Genomic DNA, 21,492 nt, shown 5'->3' with positions numbered 1-21,492 from the left:
TTTTTTGATAAGTTATGAGGTGTAGATGAAACAATGTAATTTGCGGTTAGACGGTTTTAATGTTAAAAATGTGAAAAGTGTCATTAATGGATTTAAATGATCTTAATTTGTAAAATGAGTGATAATAAGTAAACAAAGATGGCAAATCAAATAGATTCCACTCATAAAAATCTAGGCATGTTGAGAATTAAAGCACAATGCTATTTTGGTACTTAGCCTTAAATATGCAATGCATGGTTGAATGGAATAGTTGAATAAGATAAAATGCCTACTTGGTATATAATAGATTAAACACAACCATATTAGGATGCTAAAGTTACATGCAATGAATTTGGAGTTTAATAGGCTCACTGAATTGACTTCCTATGATAGATAATCTTATTTTGCGTTGGATTGATATTCCTAGTATTGTGATGTGCTAATTATATACCTACTAGTTTTTAATTTATAAACCTAACAAAGTTTAACTAACTAATCGCATTTAAGCAGTGTACCTGGTCGAATTATAGTAAAGTAAGTCGGGTATCGAACACATGAACGATATTTAAATAATAAAATAACTACTAAAAGTTAAACTAAGAAAATAACTTTAAACAGGGGATTTTTACTAATTTTGAAAGTCCAACAACTTAAATTAAACAACTATCAATTAAGTAACTATTAAGACTAAGCAAACAAAGAAAACAATTTTAATTCAAGATTAAAGAGTACTTCCGTTTAGTTCTGAATTCCCCCTCTCTTATGGTTGATTTCTAGTTGATAAATTATATTAATTACCAATTTATTAAGTTACTAGTTATCATGTTTTGATTCCTAGTTTTTTTTGCCAATTTATGAACTACCATGCAATGATCAAGTACAAGTTAGACACAAATTTGATATAAGTGTGAATTTGACTATGAATGATAAATCTATGAATTCCCTATCAAAGATCAAGACAAGTAAATCAATCACAAATTATGGATTAACTATGTTCTCTAACACAATTCAAGTAGCTAACTTTTATTCACCTAACTCTAAGATTTGTTCAAGCACTAGATCTAATTATTTAATGTTCATAAACAATTAGATAACAAATTTATGCAAATAGAGTGATCATCAACTACGCAAAACTTGTAAAATAAGCAATATAAGCTAGAACTTCAACATGCAAGGATTATGATTTATCAAACACTAGTAAAACCAACATAAAATATCCATAAATTTGAAATCAACACATAGGTTAAGGGTTCATCATTACCAAACGAAAGTATAGGGTGATTAGCCAATGATTAAAGCAGAAACAAGCAGTAAATCTGATTTAGCTAGATAAGACATAGTAAAAACTAGCAAACCGAATAATTGAATATTGTTCTTCTTCTAAATCTATTCAATGCTTGAACTCCAAACGATTTCTGATCTTCCAATGGTTCTCTAGAGGTTTTTGGTCACGGTCTGTGACATCCCTATTTTTATGGTCATTTTAAAACTTTTTATTTATGCTTATTCAAAATAGAGTTTATTTATAAATGCGAAATTTAGCCCCATAAAAGTATTTCCTAAGAAATGTTTTTCAATGATTTATAAAAGCTTAGGATGTCATAACTAATACAAAACATAAGCATAAATAGGTCTTAGAGTATCTTAGACTATCAGTCTACATCTCCTTGAATCTCTCATCATTCATGTTCATTCATGTATCTTTGTACTGTTACCTATGATACAAAGAAGCTGAGTGGGTCAGTTGGGAAACCTGGTGAGTAAATAAGGTTTTTCAACCCACAATAATATATTTAATATGTTTAATTATCAAACAATTAACCGGATTACACATCCTGGTTTTCTTCTTTATTCTTACCTAAAGGTCATAATAGTCATCGTTGTTGACAATATTATTACAGGGATTTCTCCGCAATACGTGTCAGTAGGTTTTCTTTCTATTTTCATTCCTAAGGATTTGTCCTAAGGATCATCTTAATCATCGTTGCTGACAATATTGTTTTTTTTAACGACTTATCTAATCTAATCCTAAATTCCATTTATGTCCATAACGGGACTTGAGCCCTCAACCTCAAGCAAGGAGGACAACACCTGATACTGCTGGGCTAGAAGCCCTTTTTGTTGACAATATTGTTACAGGGATTTATCCGCAATACATGTTAGTAGGTCCTATCTTACGGTTCATCATGATCATCATTGCTGATAGTACTGTTATAGGGATTTCTATGCAATGAAATGGGCACGAAGTCCATTGCTGCCCGCATTCCACGAGACTGTCATCAGTTAGTTCGGTGATTATCACATATACTCTGCTAGGTGACTACATCATTGGTATACTAGTACCATTCCTACATCGTTGGAACACTAGTACCGTTTTTACATCGTCAGCACACTATTATCATTTCTATATCATCGACACACTAGTACCATTTCTACGTCGTTGGCACACTAGTACCATTTCTACATCATCGACACACTAGTACCATTTCTACGTCGTTGGCACACTAGTACCATTTCTATATCGTTGGCATATTCTTATTGCCTACATATATCATCGTACTATGGCATCTTATCTTTCCTTATACTATGGTATCTTTCATTACCCTTCGTTACCCTATGTATTATATTCATAAAACTACATATACGGTATAAATCATATAATATTTCATCTGACACATAACATCTTTTCACATAAGCATATACAATATTTAATTATTTAGATACTTCATACCTATATGTAAGATGAAAGTAACTATGCACTCACTCGATAAAAGTGGACGACAGAAAATTTGGGCAGCGCTTCGCTTCAGTACTTAGATTTTCCTTTAATGTAACCTAGGTTCATATCACTAAGTCTTTGTCTTATATTCCTGGCGACTAATGATAATCTAGATTCCTCACTAATCCCAATTTCCACATCAAGATCTAGCATGTAAGGAACAACTAGGTAGGATCATATTGGAGGTAGGGTCCGTTTGTCATACATAGTATACTCTTTGGAATTCCCACTTTAAACACCTCACTAAATCCAGCCTAGACATCATCCCCGTAAGTAGATCAATCAGTATAATGACTTTGGAATCACTGATAAATCTTAATTATAGGTTCATAATAACGACTATGACTATAATTATAATTTACACTTAAAGCAGAGTAAGTGTGGTTTAACTTACAAAGTATTCTGATGAAAACCTGGAATTACGCGGGTAGAACTCTGACCTGAGAGCTTCTAATTTCCAGCTATCTGAAACCGTAGGGCTTCGATAAAGCGGTCGGGAACTCGTCAGTAAGGGGCTAAAAGTTCAAAAGAGATCTAGAGAGGATTTCGGGTGAAAGGGATGGAGAATGAGCTGAAAATCACAAGTATTTATAGCAAAATCGGAGTGCACGCCGCTTATATGGTCGGTGCGCGTCGCGTATATGGTTAGACCGGGTGACGTGGAGATTCCTGAGTGTTGACACGTATCGCAATCTCGTGGCTTGTCAGATGAGCGTCGTGCCTCTTGTCTGCGCGCACGACTGCATGCGAAAAATCTTATTTTCTTCAAAATTCATATATTTTTCATACGAGGTCCGTTTTTTTGCATTTTATATCCACACGTAGCTATCGACGATATCTACAACTTTCATTTAGACTCATTCAGCTAATTCTCACTTTATTTGTAAAGCTATATCTTTAACAGACTTAAACTGTTAAAGTCGGTATAAAAATCATAACTCTCTCATACGATATCCGTTTTCGACTATCTTTATATAGATGGATAGGTATTGACGAGATATTCAACTCTTGTTTAGTTTGTTTTTCCTAACAACCGTCCGGTTTCAATTTCGTTTTCTGAGTCGTATACTGTTACGCTGAAACTTCGAAAAATCATAACTTCTTCATATGAAGTCAGATTTGGGTGTTCCCTATATGCACACTCTCGGTTTTATGATTATTACGACTTTAGCTTAGATTACTTAAGATAAAGAGAAACCTATCCAAAAATTCAATTTTTACGATATGTAGAGCCGTGTCGGTTTAATTGTAAAACTTCGAAGAAACATAACTTCTTCATATGAAGTCGGATTTTAGAGTTCTTTTATATGTATGGAATCTTTGTCATATATACTATAACTTTGGTTAAGATTATTTATCCTAAATAATATTCTATCAAAAAGTTATTTTTAACGCTTATTATATCTTAATTTAGTAGCTCGAATATACGGGTGTTACACAGTCCTTAGCTTATCCTCAAACAACTCTCACCCAAAGTCCTCAAATTTGATCTATTGATCGGTTTATATAGTTTTCATAAAATTGGTCGCCACGTCGTGACCATCTGTGTGTCACGACGTACAAATCGTAATATATAATCTCGTATGCGCCAGGGAAACTGTCTATGCTCGTAGAGGATTCTTCTGTTGATACGTGGTCACGACGTAACGAGTAATGCGTCACATTGTGAAATACATCTTTATGCAAGAATCGAGAATCTTCTGAATGCCACGTCGTGGAATATAGTTGTCAACGTCGTGGGAACTTCAATTTGATCGATTTCTTCTTCCTTCTCTCAATTTCAGCTTCAGTCCTCTAAGTATCCAACTTTCTTCAGTTTTAACTCTTTTTCCTTGAGAATATCCTTTTTTGCTGCAAAATACAATTTAACATTATAAGTACCAAATATTTTAACATTTCACCAAAATATAGCTTAAATGTATTAAAATAATGCCTAAACAAATGTATAAATATGCCAGTTTAATAATGTATGCCCTGTCTAGGGTTGTAAACAAACTGAACATTCAATGAATTGTTCGTCAACCGTTCGGCGGAAAGTTTATGTATGTTTGTTTATTTAATAAATTAATGAATATGAAAAAAGCCTCGTTTGTTTAGTTAAACGAACGAACATGAACAATGGACTCGTTCATTCAATTATGTTAGTGAACGTTCATTTATGTTGTTCGTTTACGTTCGTTTATGTTCGTTCATAAGTTCCTTTTATGTTCATATATGCTTAATTGTGTTTGATTACATCAGTATATTATATGTTCATTTATGTTCATATATGTTCAATTATGTTTGTATATATTTGTTCATTTATGTTCGTTTGTTTATATTCGTTTAGCATGTTCACGAACATAAACGAACGAATATGAACATGGACAATGTAATTTGCTAAACGAACGAACATGAACAAGAAAACTCGTTTGTTTATCCGTTCGTGTTCGTTCATTTGTTCGACTAACTTAAACGAACGAACATGAACAAGCACTTATTCGTGTTTGTTTGGTTTGTTTACAGCCCTAGCCCTGTCTGTGACAGCTTTGAAGTGTCCTTGAATCATATTTTGTTGGATTGTGAGGCTGATGTGGCGGTTATGACTAGAGTTGGCCATTGGTGCGATCTTGACCTCTCGAGTGTCTTCTCCGTTGGCGATGTTGGTGTGTTCTTGAATTTGATAAATGGTTCTTTAGTTAAGAAGGTGGTTTTGGAAACAATTTTGGTTACTACATGGTGGTGTATGTTTACATTTAGGAATAGTTTTGTTTTTCAGAGAAGCCGAGAAAAGATAGGATTTTTGATGATGTTGTTTCCTTTTCTTTTAGGTGGGTTGACGACATAGGAAGCATAACTTTCATTTAGATTGAAATTTATGGATTCAAAACCCTTTTCTTTTGAGAAATCAAATATCATCCTACTTTTTTTTCCTACCATCTTCCTACACTTAAGATGATGACATTTGTCATATTTAATCAAATTAATACATTTTTATCAAACTTTTCATCATCTTAAAGTGATAGGAGGATAAGTAGAAAGAATAAGTAGGAGGATATTTAATTTCTCCTATGATGTAATTGGGTTTTTCCTCTAACTATTTGCTAGAGTCGAGTTTTTTTTAATTTTATTCGGTCGTTTAAAAAAATGCGCACTGAACTGTTGAATGAGAAAATAATTAACAAAAAACAGTATAAATTTTTTAATATATGTTTCATTAAACTTTATAAGTTCAATGTATTGTAACATAAATGACAAAATTATTGAAATGTGGAATGAGGACGTAACAATCCATTCAACTTTATAGAGTTGAATGTATTGAGCATGTCATCAAAGTAAGAACACCTCTCCAATTGACTTGTAGTTGAGTTTATGAGATGAAAATAGCGAAAACTCGGGTTTACTGGTGAATTTAAATGTAATATCGTTATTAATGTTTGAACAAAGTTTCTTATGCTTTGAATCGGTCCTTTCCAGTAAATTTCAATAAAATGGTCCTTAAAGTGATTAACGATATTGAGAATTTGGGATGGTGAAAATAAGCAAAACTCTCAACTTTTGACAAGTTTCGACCATCAACACACTTAGGTCCCGTTTGATAGTTTTTGTCTGGGAAAGTGCTGTCTGGTAAAGTGTTGTCTGAGAAAGTTTTCTGACTGGGAAAGAAACCATGCTGTTTGATTGTACATCTGATTGACTGTGCTGAATGATGAAAAGAAGTAATAATTCAGTAAAAAATAAATTTTAAAAAAGTTATTTAAAAAAATTAATAATCCAATAAAGAAAGAAAGAGGCGGGGTTTGGTGTATAATTGTCGTTCCAACCAATTCAGCCAGAAAGATATGATTTTGGGGCTTTCTAGGAAAGACATATCTTACAGGGAAAGACCCCTTCTTTTGTGCAAATCAAACAGTCTTTCCGGTCCATTCAGCCAGAAAGATCTGTTTGGACCTAGAAAGATACGAATCAAACGGGACCTTAGTAGGATCTTACATATTGCTTATTCAAATCCTACATGCTCTTTTGATTAATATTAATGAAGAGAATGGATGGTGTCACCTTATATTTTGAGTTTCTAGCCCGTAGGAAAATGGTATGAGTTTACGAATATTAATTCAGATTGTATAAAGCGAGGTTTTTAGTACCTCTTAGAACTTTTTTTTATAACATTTTTGAAATTGTTTTACAATAAATACAAGTAATACATCAAAAAACATAGAACCAACCATCACAACAAATAACAAAACTCATAAAACTAACTTTATTATTCAAATTATTTGTTGAAAGAGAAATTATATGGATCCAATAATAAAGTTGGTTTTATGAGATTGTTTTTTTTTTATTTGGGTCTATGAATTTAAACCTATTTCCACATTCGGCCTATTTTTGCTTTGATTATGCATTTTTTTAAATAGTTTATTTTTTAAAAGATTTTACAATAAGTTGTAAATAAAGTTATAAAAGTATTTTTAAAATTTGTACAAAAGTTGTATTTTTTATTATAAAAAGTTCTGAAATTTTTAAAAAATTTAATTTGTAAAAAAAAAAGGAAAAGAAAAACTAGTTTTATGGCGAATTTAAAATTTTTGAACAAAAATAGAAACAAAACTTACAACATTGGTCAAAAATAAAAAGATATATATAAAATAATCTGATGCACCTGATATTGCAAGTACCAAACAAATGTTTTCAATTTTATATCAGTTTTTTTGGCAACTAAAGTACTAAACCCTTGAATACATAAGCTTATTCAATTTAACGAAACGAATTGAAGATAATAAATATATATATGCTGCTAATAAACATCTGTGGCTGTAGTTTAGTGGTAAGAATTCCACGTTGTGGCCGTGGAGACCTGGGCTCGAATCCCAGCAGCCACATCTTTTTACTATAATGCCAGATGTTTTAATGGAATCTACGTCAAAATTGAACTTTACTCTTCTTTAGTCGTTATTAAATTTTTATTTAGTAGCCTATTTTATATGCAAAATGGGATTTGTAAGAGGAAAATGGGCATTGAACACTCACTTTGTTTTATTCAATTAGTTAAAAATGACTTATAACTTAAATAAAATTGATTTAACATATTAAGATACTGATATGTTACATATTCACACTTCCAATTTTCTTTGCACCTAAATAAAAATGTGAAGCCATCAGTAGCAGAACCTTCGTTGTTATCAATGAGTCAATTTTACTTAACTTGTTTATTTACTAATAGTAATAGTATTACTTAGCTAATATACATACTATATTTAATTTAAGGTGTTAGTATGGAAACAAATAAATTCCAGGTTGATGATTTAATGACACCTACAGAGCAACACCAGATACCGCTGGACTAGAAGTCTTTTGCTAAATTTTAATATATTGATAAATTTTTATATTTAAATTTAATTATAATAAATTATAATTAAATACATATAAAACTAGTCCACCTCCATATGGGTCATGTACCTCTCATACTCATTCATCTGTTGATTAAACCATATGCTTTGTGATAAAGGAGTGTCACATGCTTTTTTCCAACCCTTTTGGAGCTGTGGTAGAGAGGGGTTGGTAAGCAACGGGGTAAAATTTAAATATCTATTAAAAATTTAAAGTGACAAATGTTATTCAATCACTAATATTCTCTTTTATTTTTATCCATAACATTTTAGTTTAGTTAAAATAAATGGGATGCGAGGCTGAATTGTGCATGATGAACAATATTCATGTCGACACGATTCTTTAATCAGTTCCTGGGGGACGAGTGGTCAAGGGATGCTGATGGGACCCTATCACCGGTCTGGTGGATCATTGATCACTTGAATAAATTTCGTTAATATTTTTATATTTATTAAAGTTATCAACTGACGAATTTGGATATTTATTATTTTGGGCATGTGTATATTCCTATCAATGTCCCATATACATATTGGTTGTCGAGGAGTTAACTCAAGTCATGATGTCTAAAGTATGGCAACATACGACGGTTATACGATGTTGGATTAGTTCGATAAATTGATACCATATTTCAACACTTTAGAATGCAATATCACTATTAGATTGTATACATTATTGGAGAGATACATACATCCAACGTCACACTTTGAAAATTCTCAAATAATCCATAATTTTTTTAAACTTCCTAATTAATTGGCTAGGATTATAATAAACATAAATTTAAAGGCTATACTATAAATTTTAGAAAATGAAGGACATAATGTAATTTACGCCTAAAAACTAAAATATAGGGGTGGAGGGGTTGCTGAAACAAAGAGTCAAACTCGAGTTTATTTTTATGAGGATATAACATGAGTAAATTACACGAATGGTCCCTATGGTTTGGGGTAATTTGCGCACTTGGTCCTAACTTATTTTTTTAACTCGGAAGGTCCCTGTTGTTTGTTTTTGTTACACGCTTGGTCCCTACTGTTTGTTTTTGTTACGCGCTTGGTCCCTATCTTACATAAAAAGACTATTATTTAAATAGGAAAAAATGGTGGGGTAGGTAAGGTAAGGTGAGAGGGGTGGGGTTGGGGCGTGTTTATTTAAATTAATTAAAAAATCAATAGCAAAATAGTCTTTTTAGGTAAGACAGGACCAAACACGTAACAAAAACAAACAGTAGGGACTTTCCAAGTTAAAAAAATAAGTTAGGGACCAAACGCGCAAATTACCTTAAACCATAGAGACCATTCATGTAATTTACCCTATAACATACTAACCATTCAACCACACTTTTTTTTTTCTTTTTCACATAAACACTTTAACCAAAAAAAACCTATTTAGACCGCCCAAAAACATTGAGAAATGTCAAAACGATGCGGCTATGACCATTTCACATGGTTTTTCCTATGGTGTCGTTATTATTAGGGTTGTGCAGAAAATCGCACAAACCGCATAAACCGCCCGCACCGCACCACACCGCACCACATAACGCGGTTTGGAACATTAGCGGTGCGGTTTGTGGTTTCTATTTTTGTCAAACTGCACTACGCGGTGCGGTTTGCGGTTTTTAAATATGAAACCGCGGTTCAAACCGCACCGCAATATATATATATATATATATATATATATATATATATATATATATATATATATATATATATATATATATATATATATAATAACCAATCGCTCGTGTATATATATACAAACAAAAGAAGAAATAGATTGAAGGATAGAAGTTCATGAGATTGCATGGTTTTGAATTGATTTCATAACTAAAGTAATTCTAATTATTGATAATTGTGTAGAGTATAGACGATAATTATAGTTTAACTTCTATGTGTGTGACAATTATGATAGACAATTTGTTTTTCGTGCTAATTGTTTAGATGTTTTTATTTTCATTATGATTATATCGTATAATAATTTTATAACATATATAATTTTTTAAACCGCATAAAACCGCACCGCACCGACCAAAACCGCACCGCAGCGCATAATGCGGTTTACATGGTTCGCGGTGCGGTTTGTGGTTTTCGAAAAACTCAAACCGCATATGTGGTGTGGTTTGCGGTTTTGACTCTAAACCGCACCAAACTGCACCGCGAACACCCCTAGTTATTATCATTTCACGTGGTCTTTCCCATTTTTCAGCTCATCGTTTGAAATTGGTGGTTTTTGAGGGGATTACTTATATTTTGGTAAAAAAATAGAAGAAAATGATATATATATATATATATATATATATATATATATATATATATATATATTAGTTTATAACCCGTGGTTACGGGTTATAAAATTAATTAAACTTTCATAATAATAATTTATAATTATTAATCAATTATTTTAATTAAATCATTTTAAATAAATTATTAATTAAGAGATATATCAAATTTTTAAAGTTATTATAACTTCAAATTTAACATATAATTAGAAAATGTAAATTTGAATTTTGAAATGAGTTGCCTAATATATCTACATGACACATGACATAATATTAATGAGAAGTTGTATTAGAGTGACACTTGGCAAAATGAGATTAACACTATTCATTTATTAGAATAGGGATATATATATATATATATATATATATATATATATATCCTACCTAATAAATGAAAATACTTTTGCCACTTGTCATCTTCTTCTTCATCTTGACAAATGTCATTTTCTAAAATTTTTAAAATTGTTATTTTCCACTTGTCCTTTTTTGGGGATTTCAATTTTCTTAAAATAAATTTCCAAAAAAAATCTAATGAGTTTTATATATGTAAGGTTATCATTCTATTAATTTGATAATAAATTCTCAGAAATGCTCCAAACGATTTGATTTCTTTCATAAATGCTCCAAACGATTTGATTTCTTTCATAAATGCTCCAAAAGATTACATTTTGTTATGGAAAACATTATTTTATAAAATATTTAATGTTTATATATTCATATTAAATTTTTATTTTTACTAAACTCGTGTAATACACGGGTCTCACACCTAGTATATATATATATATATATATATATATATATATATAGATTGTACCGCATAAATTTGTGTTACTTTGGAACCAAATGATTTATAATATAGTATAAATATATATTATTAAAGTTTAAGTAGATATATTAAAAAGTACTTCTTTATATCCTAATATCACTAAATTAAATGAAATGCTATTTGCAAATAAACTACAATCAAACATTGTATGATTCCTCCTTGTAGTTTTTCAAGACACATGCAGTAAAGATAACTACAAAATTTTTTACGTGTTTGATCCATATGGTTTCAAAAACTTATAGGGTTAATGACTTAGGAGGGTAATTAGGTTTATAGTTTGTCCGCATTAGGTCACTAAGGTTTTTTTTGTGTGCATAAGGTCACTAAGGTTGTTATTACCGTTTAAAAATAGTTTTTTACCTGTTTAACCGGTTACAAAGTGAATACATGTTATATACGGGTGTTACGTGGTTATTAGGCCATTACGTGGATTATTAGGTGACATTTAATGTATATTTCTTCTCCTTAAATTAGGGCAAAACGAATCCCCACTCACTTTCTCTTCACTCTCACTCGATCGTCCCCACCCACTGTTCTTACTTCGATCAATCCACGATCAGATGGCTGAACATGATACACCGGTCGTTGAAGTCCAGTACAACAGGATGTTCATCAAAAAACCATTTATCTATTTTGATCCAGATAAAAAGGAGATAATGTACGCCGATTTCAGGGGGAAGGGGTATGCTGAATTCATTGCTCACCTCAACGTGATTACTAGAGGAATGTGCAAAGATGTATACTATTGTCCAGATGGCCAAACATTGTGTCAAGGATTGGCCACATTGCAGAACGAATGTGATTACCATGAATTTCTTGAGTGTCTTCATGAGAAAAAGAAAGTAACTGTGTATGTGGACCATTTTCATGAACCCCTGTTTGACTGGATTGAAATGGAAGAGCCTGAAGTTGAAGATGTACCAACTTCAACGCAGATGAAGATGTTGATTCAATGTTACTAGATAAAGAGTGTTGGGAACACGAGGTGGATGATGAGGATTTTTCGATGAAAAGGGCAACATCAACTATTCAGAAGAAAGACAGGTTTTTGAACAAACTTTGCCCAAATGTTGAAGAGGAAAAAGAGTCTAAAGTTGAGCAACTACCACCTGTATACCCTGTGCACAATTCTGAGCAACAATGGGATGAAATGGCTCCTGTGTTAGGTATGAAATTCACCAATTTTGCTGAACTTAAACAATGTCTTACCAACTATGCTGTTAAGCATGGTTATGATTTGTGGTATGAAAAGAATGATAAAAACAGACTTTTAGTGAAGTGTTGCAAAGATAAAGAACCTACATGTCCTTTTCGGTTGTGGGCTTCTTGGATGCAAGAGGAAATGACTTTTCAGATTAAGTCACTTATATGAAGTCATAACTGTGGTAGAGTTTTTAAAATAGAGTTTTTAAAATAGCCCACAGTAGCACATGATTTGGTTGTTTGAGGTGGAGGCGATGGAGGCTTGCGACATCTTTTTCTGTTCTTATTCAACTCTTCAATTTAGGGCACGAGAAATATGGGGTGGTTATAGGCATGCCACCGGACATGTAAGCTGCCAACTAAGCTAAACAGGGAGAAACCGGTAAAAAACTATTTTTAAACGGTAATAACAACCTTAGTGACCTTATGCGCACAAAAAAAACCTTAGTGACCTAATGCGGACAAACTGTAAACCTAATTACCCTCCTAAGTCATTAACCCAAACTTATAAAGAGACCTTTTTGTTAATTTTATTTTCTTTTAGATTTTTCTTAAATGATTTTTAATTTAGTTGATTTAAAAAAAATTAAAATAAATAAAGTATCTCTCTCCATCTCTTCACAATCTTCTTTCCTCACCCTTACTTCCATTAGCTATCCCTATATGCTCAATTAAAACTTCACTTTTACCAACACCATAACAAGCAGATATTTAGAGACAGCCAAAATACTCGAACATAACCACAACCTCCATGAGTTAAGCTAAAATCAAAAGTGAAACTAAAATCAATTCCTAACCACAAATCAAAGCCACTATAAAAATGGATCTCAGATCAAATACATATATCAAAATCTTACATTTAGCTCTTAAACACAATTTCCAACAAAATCCTTTAAAAAAAATCAATGCTCAATCAACATAGATCTGAAATGTAACAAGAAAAGGAGACTATGGAAGGATGGGCAGGACCGAAATGTCAGGATTTATAGAGAAGAAATTTAAAGGTGTTCGTGTTAGTTTATACTATTTTTGATACTTTTTGTATAGACTATGGACCTTATTGTAACTTTATTTGATAATATACATACTGATATACACGCCTCACATTGAGGCTTTTTTCCCACAATTATAATGGTATCAGAGCTAGGGTTTAACCCTAATTAATTGTGATCGGTCAACGCCTCTTCTCTAGGGTTTAACCTGCTGACGTTATCTGCTCATCCGTATGCTTCCTTATCCTCACAGTAGTAGCTCGCTTCCTTGTTTCCCTCGCATGCGCATCTTTTCTGCCAATAACCTCTCGGCGAACAGTCTGTTTACTATCAGCAACCACCTTATGCAACGAGCTCACTTTCAGCAACTCCTGCTCTCGGACAGGCTCCTCAACAAAATCACACAAACTCTGGATTTTTTTCTCAACAGCCTCCAGCTTCGTTCCAACAACCCAATTTTTCCGGTGGTGCTTCTTTTGGTGGCCATGTACAATCCACTTCTCGGCAGTTCACTAATCTAGCATATGTTGTTCAAGCCATGTCCGTACAAACGCCTACAGAAAACAATGCTTACATGGATTCAGATGTCACCTCTCATATGTATTTCAATTCAGGTAACATGATTTCCTTAACACCGTGTACATCTAAATCTATAATGATTGGTAATGGTGCTATACTCGCCGTCACTCACTGTAACGCCCGTAGATCCGGGCTAGTCAATTTAGAGACGATGAACATCAAAAATGAGTTTTTGATGGAAGATTATTTAGAAGGATTAATCTTAACCAAGTTGTAGTATATGTTACAAGGGTTCCGTACATATAAAGAACGCCGAAATCCGAGTTATATCGAAAAAGTTATGATCCGACGAACTTCTACGGCAAAACTGGCACGACACCGGGAGACGTAAATAGTGAGTTTACGGTAGAAAACTTTTTAGCTTTAGTGATCTAAACAAAATTTGTAGTATACGTTAAACCGAGAACATACAAAAAAAGAACGCCCAAATCAGACTTCGTATGAGGAAGTTATGAATTTTCTAAGATTTGACATAGCAGTGCACGACCCGAAACTCGAATTTTAGTTCGAGCGATTTTTGGCCTACGCGACCTAAATGAGAGTTGCAGTATCATTTAACAGTATAATCTCCTCCTACTATTAAATTTAAGATCAATCGAGAATTAGCCGACGGAGTCTAAATGAAAGTTTTAGATCTTGTTTTTACCTACGCGTGGATATAAAGAATGTCGAGAGTAGTGCTCGTATGTTAAATATATGGACGAAACTTGGTCCCTACTCTTCGAGCGCGATAAATTCGATACAATTTTGTAAATCTGAGATAGAATGAGAATTAGATGACGGCGTCTAAATGAAAGTTGTAGTACTCGTAAATACCAACGCGTGGATATAAAGAACGTCAAAAATGGAGTTCGTATGAACGAGTTACAAATTATAATAGCATATTTACGTATTAAAATAAAGTATAAATCATATATACGTACACATATATATACAAATGTATATATCATTAGAAAGGTATCGAAGATGCGGTTATTATAAGACTAGTGTTGAGTACTTTCGACATTAGTTTAGTACAAATATCGTTAAATCTATTTAAAATAGTATTATGAATGGGTGTTTAGTCGTTTATATAACTATAAGGTCATTAAGTAATTATGGAGGGTAATTTTTGTAAATTCAATTACTATAAATAAGAGGCTTGGACTCTCATATTTATTGCACCATTCTCTTGATTCAAGAGTCTTTCTCTTCTTATCCCCCGAGCATTTCGGTCCCTCGTGATTCGACTTCTCTTTCTGTAGTTTTAGTATATAAACTGAGCGTTGGAGCGCTGCACGAATCTTTCTTAGAAAGATTCAGCGACGAAGTTCTGCCCCTGCAGAGCCCGACTCCTAGCTAAAACCCCCTTGTAAGTAAGTTATGCTTACCCTATTTTAATATAGCTTATATTTAAAATTAGTATTGTTATTATGAACTTATAATAAATATTTGAGCTATTATTATGACTTATATAAGTGTCGTTATAATATCTTTTTAACTACTCGCGGTACGGGGAATCTGGTTTAATGGGTCGCATAGGGTTGTTGGATTTCAGAAGTGATATATGCCAAAATGGTCCTGCCCTCCGGTGTTTTATGTCTGGCCCCTGTCTGTACATAGTGGTTGGAAAGTATTGTTTAAACGCTTCTATAATAATAATAAGACAAAATTACAAAAATGGTCCCTGTGGTTTGCCAAAAGTAACAAAGTCAGTCCCTATTAATTTTTTTTGATGCAAATGGCCCTTGTGGTTTGCAAAACTTGCACAGATGGCCCTTTTTACTAACGTCGTTAGTATTCAACCGTTAGGGACTGAATTAGCAAGGGTATTTTCTTCTTTTCAAGTATAAAGGGACTGGATTTGCAACTTTGGGTAAACCATAGGGACCATTTTTGTAATTCTGTCTTAAAATAATAGAAAATGAGTGGAGGAGGATTCGAACTTGAGACCTCCTTCCCCTCTCCTTATTCAGCCAACGCTCTAACCAACTAGGCTAGAGCCAAACTTGTGATATAATTCCGAAAATTAATTAATATTATATAAAAGCGTAAATAATTAATAATAATAATAAAAAAACATATTTTAAAAAAAATTAAGAAAACAAAATATATTTTTAGTATATTGTAAAAAAATATTTTTTACAAAAAAATTACTTGTTTTTTTACGTATTTTTTACATAAAATATTTTTTAATGTATTTAAAAAATACGTTTTCGTATACTATGTTATTACATTGTTATTGCTATGATCCTAAAACACATTTTTACGTTATATTAAAACGTAAAAATATGTTTTAGGATCATAGCAATAACAATGTAATAACATAGTATACGAAAACGTATTTTTTTAAATACATTAAAAAAATATTTTATGTAAAAAAAATACGTAAAAAAACAAGTAAATTTTTTGTAAAAAATATTCTTTAACAATTTGCTAAAAATATATTTTATTTTATTAACTTTTTTTTTAAATATGTTTTTTTTATTATTAATTATTTACGCTTTTATATAATATTAATTAATCTTCGGAATTATATAACAAGTTTGGCTCTAACCTAGTTGGTTAGAGCTTTGGCTCGATACAAGGAGGGGGGAAGGAGGTCCCAAGGTCGAATCCTCCTCCCCTCATTTTTATCATTTTAAGACAAAATTACAAAAATGGTCCCTATGGTTTACCCAAAATTGCGAATCCAGTCCCTTTATACTTGAAAAGACGAAAATACCCTTGCTAATTCAGTCCCTAATGGCTGAATACTAACGGCGTTAGTAAAAAAGACCATCTATGCAAGTTTTGCAAACCACATGGGCCATTTGCATAAAAAAATTAATAGGGACTGACTTTGTTACTTTTGGCAAACCACAGGGACCATTTTTGTAATTTTGTCTAATAATAATAATAAGACTAATAATTAGTCACAGTAAATATTAGACTAAAATCTAGTGGTAATAATAGTAGGTTTCGTCGAAGGAAATTATTTTCAAGTAAATGAAGCGTTGTCCGAGTACTGAGTCACCACCTTATCAAGTGAGTACATAGTTACTTTCATCTTACACATAGATATGAAGTATTTTATATAAATTACGTGTTATGTGTGCATATAAACTGTATACTTGCTATCTATGTTGGATGAATGATTTTATACAAGTTTTATATGATTGAAACTGTATATGTATTTATATCTACATAATATGTTGGGTAAAACATGGTAGATGAAATATGAGTTGGATGATGAGTTGAGAGGTGATATAGACCATGAGGTAAGGGTGAGAGGTGGACGATGTGAGAAGCCTTGTTCCCAAATGCTGGCCCTGTCATCTAGCAGAGTATGGATGACAGTCACAGACTATTCTAGACAGTCCAGTGGAACACTAGCAGACTCGCAACCTGTAGGTGTTGTGAACGATGTGTTCACCCGGTGTACTCTAAACCCTAGCGATCATGCAGACTTGGTGCCTAAACCTTGGCGATCATACAGACTTGGTGCCTAAACCTTGGCGATCATGCAGACTTGGTGCGAAAACCCTGGCGACTATGCGGACTTAGTGTCTGTTGTATAAACCCTGACGATTATGCAGACTTAGTGCCTAAAACCCTGGCGACTATGCGGACCTAGTTTCTGTTGTATAAACCCTGGCGATTATGCAGACTTAGTGCCTAAAACCCTGGCGACTATGCGGACTTAGTGTCTGTAGTATAAATCCTGGCGACTATGTAGACTTAGTGCCTAAACCCCGGTGACGATGGACTTCGTGCCGATTCCTTAGGATGATCCTTAGGAATGAATGAACGAGAAATATTTGATTCTTAGGGTAGATCCTTAAGAGTAAAGTAGATAATGGGGATGGGTAATTGGGTTGATTGTTTGATGTTTAAACATAATAATTATATTATTGTGGGTTGAAAACCCTATGTAGTCACCAGGTTTCCCAACCTGACCCACTCAAGCTTATTTGTATCACATGTGTCGATATGAAGTTACTTTACACAGAGGGATTTAAAAGAGATGTAGATCACTAGTGTAAATGAATGTAAGTTCTGTTTATGCTTATGTTTCTATATTGACGATGACATCCCAAATGTTTTAAAATGGATAAAAATACATTTCTTCGGAAATGCTTTGATAACGTATTTATCATGTTTTTCTAGGAACAAATTCCGCAACATTTTTATTAAAAGAGGTACTCTGATTTTTATAAAGCATAAACAAAATCGGTCTTTTCTGGCCGTGAAAATGGGGATGTCACACTCACATTGGTCAAACTTTTTTTATGCACTCTCATAATCGTTTAACTTTAAATAATGTGTCTATCTCAAACAAAATTGTTAAAAATATTATTTCGGTTCGTAAATTCATCACTGATAATTATGTCTCTGTAACGTTTGACCCCTTTGGTTTCATTATGAAGGATTTTAACACAGATGCTTTATCCAAAGATGTGATAGTGTTGGTGATCTCTACCCTATCGTCCCTCATCGGTTCCCTCTTTTCCACTACTTCTCACAAGCTTTCTCCTAGATCTTCTACTTGTGTCTACCTTGGCCCCTCCACTGATCATCATGGATATCGCTATCTTGACCTGATATCGCAACGTGTAATAATCTATCGTCATGTCAATTTTGATGAAGATTATTTCCCGTATTATAACTTTCATGACAAACCATCCACTTTTCATTCAAATGATTCTACTTCCCTACTCCCTTGATCCTCACTTTTGTTCCTCTTACTAAGAACCCTACCAGTGAATATGCTTCTCCTAGTAGTAGTACTTTCGCATCACTACTCCTTCTACTCTTACTCCTCCTCCTTCGACCCATCCTATGGTCACTCGCTTGTGCACTGGATCTCTTTGACTTAAAAATATTTTTAACTTGTCTGTCATCGCTGATATTTCTCTCATCCCTCACTCCACTGCTCAAGCCCTTTGTGACCCAAACTGGAAGGCAGATATGGACTCTTAAATGGCTGTTCTTCACTCCAATCACACTTGGTAACTTGTTACTCCTCCTCCTCATGCCAACATTGTTGGTTGTCATTGGATATATCATCATAAGTTTGACAACAAATGTAACCTTGAACGCTATAAAGGTTGCCTTGTTTCTCAAGGTTTCTCTTAGTTTCCTGGCCTAGATTTTGATGACACCTTCAGTCATTGGATCTATCATCATAAGTTTGACAACAATGTAACCTTGAACGCTATAAAGGTTGCCTTGTTTCTCAAGGTTTCTCTTAGTTTCCTGGCCTAGATTTTGATGACACCTTCAGTCCGGTCATCAAACCCGCCACAATTCACATTGTTCTGAGCATCGTGATATCCAAAAATAGGCCCATTCATCAGATGGATGTCAAAATGCTTTCCTCCATGGTGACCTATTTGAGGAGGTATATATGAAACGACCTCCTGGGTATGTTCATCCCACCTTTCCTCATCATGTATGTCGCCTTCGGAAGGTGCTATATGGTCTCAAACAGGCCCCTCGTGCCTGATACCAGTGTTTTGCTGTTCTCATCACATCTCTTAGGTTTACTCGTAGTCTCTCAGATTGTTCCTTATTCACTTACCACAACGGTTCTAAGCACATCTTTCTTCTCCTATATGTTGATGATATTATCCTCATTACCTCCTCTTCCTCTCTTATCTCTCGCATCATCTCTTATCTCTCCTTTGAATTTTTAATGTTTGACTTGGGTCCTCTCTCCTTTTTTCGTGGTATAGCCGCTTCTCATCTTGACAAGGGTCTGTTCTTATCTTAGACTACTTTTTCCAAGGAAATTCTATAGCGTGATGATATGTCCTCCTACAGCTCGTTCAGTACCCCTACTGACACAAAATCCAAACTATCTCCTTATGTTACCCCTGTTTCTGATCCCACTCTTTACAGGAGTCTTGTTGGTGCTCTACAATATCTCACCTTCACGCGTCCTGGTATTGCTTATGTCATTCAGCCAATCTGCCTCTTCATGTAGGATTTGTGTGAACCTTACCTCTTTTCCTAAAGCGCATTCTTCGCTATCTTGAGTGTAACGTCTAGTTCCTAAAGAAGAAGAAGGAGCTAGAAGGTTCAAGGAGAAGATAGTAGATCCAGGGATTTCCTTCCATCCTCACGACTTTCTGGTAATCAAGTCTCTAACTTGATCATTCATTCATTAGATCTACTTACTTCCATTTTTATGAGGGTTTTGGTTCAAGAACCTTGGTCTTTGGGAGTTGGACGTCCCAAGTGACTTACATTTTAGATCTGGGATCTAGAAGGAGTTCCATGGCATAAAGGTGCAAAATTTATGACCATGGAAGCCCCATGCAAGCTTAAAAGAGTTATTATGGTCTTTTTAGCCCTAAAAGGCCATGCATGGAAGGAAAGCTTGGAACTTTACGTGTCCAAATGATGTCCAAGGCCTAGATCTATTATAGTGTGCTTTGGTTTAGAGTATTATGGCTTGTGGACCAAGATTTATGTTCTAGAGAGTTAGGGTTTGAGCTAAACCCATTAAGAAGGACTAATAGCGGGTAAAGTTAGAAACTTTGCCCTTAAAAGTGTATTCCCAACGTGTAGGTGAAGTATGGAGTTTAGATCTGAAGGGTAGGAGCTTAATCCATTGAGATGGCTCAATCAGACAGAGGAACTCGGCGAGTCCATAGAGGGACTCGACGAGTTAAGTTGGTTTGTCCCATTTTAGCTTAAGGTAGAACTCGACGAGTCGGTGAAGGGACTCGACGAGTTAAATTGGTAGATCGCGACTATAAGTAGCCTTGGAACTTGACGAGTCGGGGGGAGACTCGACGAGTTAGATCGTGATTTCAGGTTCTAGGACTCGACGAGTTGATGGAGCAACTCGACGAGTTGGGTCAACCATAAGGTTGACTTTGACCCAAGCGTTGACTTTGACCAGGGGTAAAGTGGTCATTTTACCCTAAGGAGAATTATCAGGTTTTTGATTAAGAGTTATTGTGATAATAATAGACGGGGAGTCGTGGGAGCAGCCGTCATAGATTCCTCACTCGATATTTCAGCAGTCAGCTTTGCGAGGTGAGTTTTCCTCCAGTAGGACGGGTCTAAGGCACCAAGGTCGGCCCGTATCTCCCAGTTAGCCGAGTGTGGGCGGGGCCCATATCTCATAGTTTAGCTTAAGCATGGATATATGACTGATTAAAAGATTTAGCTATACTTGTTGTCTGTGTGATACTTGTATGTATGATTATTAACTGAGTGTGGGCGGGGCCCGTATCTTATAGCCAACGGAGTGTGGGCGGGGCCCGTATCTCCATGAGTGTGGGCGGGACCCGTGTCTCCTAGTTGTATGTTATTTGGTATGTGGTAGTTTGGGGAGACTCGCTAATCTTTGTGCTTACAGTTTTCATTTTTGGTTTCAGGTACTTCCGGTAGCAAAGGGAAGAGCTCGGGATGATTGCAGTGCACGCACCATTTGTTCAACCTGAGATGTTTTAGACTCTGATATTTTGACATATGATTTTGATACAATATTTTATGATGATGATTTGAGATACATTACTTA

General features: G+C 34.0%; 1 non-coding gene across 1 annotated transcript; it reads left to right on the top strand.

Annotated features, from left to right (window-relative positions):
- The first annotated feature begins 7,545 nt into the window (after positions 1-7,545).
- Positions 7,546-7,617, top strand: TRNAH-GUG (transfer RNA histidin (anticodon GUG)). Its single transcript has one exon. It is a non-coding gene; the product is annotated as a tRNA-His (tRNA).
- The last annotated feature ends 13,875 nt before the right edge of the window (positions 7,618-21,492 follow it).

This window comes from Lactuca virosa, chromosome 3, assembly GCF_052849685.1.
Source record: "Lactuca virosa cultivar CGN04683 chromosome 3, Lactuca_virosa_CGN04683_v6, whole genome shotgun sequence".
NCBI classification, from domain to species: Eukaryota; Viridiplantae; Streptophyta; class Magnoliopsida; order Asterales; family Asteraceae; genus Lactuca; species Lactuca virosa.
This window is presented reverse-complemented; position numbering and strand designations above follow the sequence as displayed.